Source organism: Sabethes cyaneus, chromosome 3 (genome assembly GCF_943734655.1).
Source record: "Sabethes cyaneus chromosome 3, idSabCyanKW18_F2, whole genome shotgun sequence".
Classification (NCBI taxonomy): domain Eukaryota; kingdom Metazoa; phylum Arthropoda; class Insecta; order Diptera; family Culicidae; genus Sabethes; species Sabethes cyaneus.
In genome coordinates, this window is record NC_071355.1 from 33,543,514 (window position 1) to 33,544,233 (window position 720).

Here is a 720-nt window from a genome sequence, read left to right on the forward strand (position 1 = left end):
ACCGGAAGAGAAGAAGACGGCACTGAGTAAGCAGATGGAAATTTTCGAAATTCCAGGCACCACGGCAGGCAGGCAGTACAGACTGGCGGGCGCGCGGCGGAGGTACACGGAACGAGCTGTAGCGTCGGTCCAGTTTGTGTCTGGTAGACCGTAGCGGCAGTGGAAGCTAATGGTAAAGTTTGAGCAAAATTATGTTCCTACCAGGTCACGCAGGTTGCATTTGTTCGGGGGCAATCCACCACGAGGTAATAAATAAAGAGCTACGGTACTACCAGCTGGCAAGCAGGCTGGCTGGCTGGTTGGTTGGTAACAATTAAATAGGACAAATTGCAGCTTTTATGTATTCACTGGCTTAGGAATAGAAGGAAAATATTTCAACTGATCATACGTTAATGACGAAAATGAGTTTTAGTTTTCGTGATTTATCGACAATTTTCAGTGAACTATGAAACATTTTCATGATTTGTGTGAAGTTTCAACTTATTTGCGGATGTAAACAAGTGTAGGCGTGCCCGGATCATCGGTGAGGGTGCTGTTGAGGGTGTTTAAAATAATGTTTTTGCTAGAAAACACATAATGGATAATAAACTTTGTCGAAACCTGCTATCGCCAATTGCGTACCCAGAAAACAATATTTTTTAAAAAAATTTGGTATAAAAAAGTTTTATGAACTCATTTCCATGTAACTTTTCTTTCCTTTTGGTTTTACTTTTTCTTTTT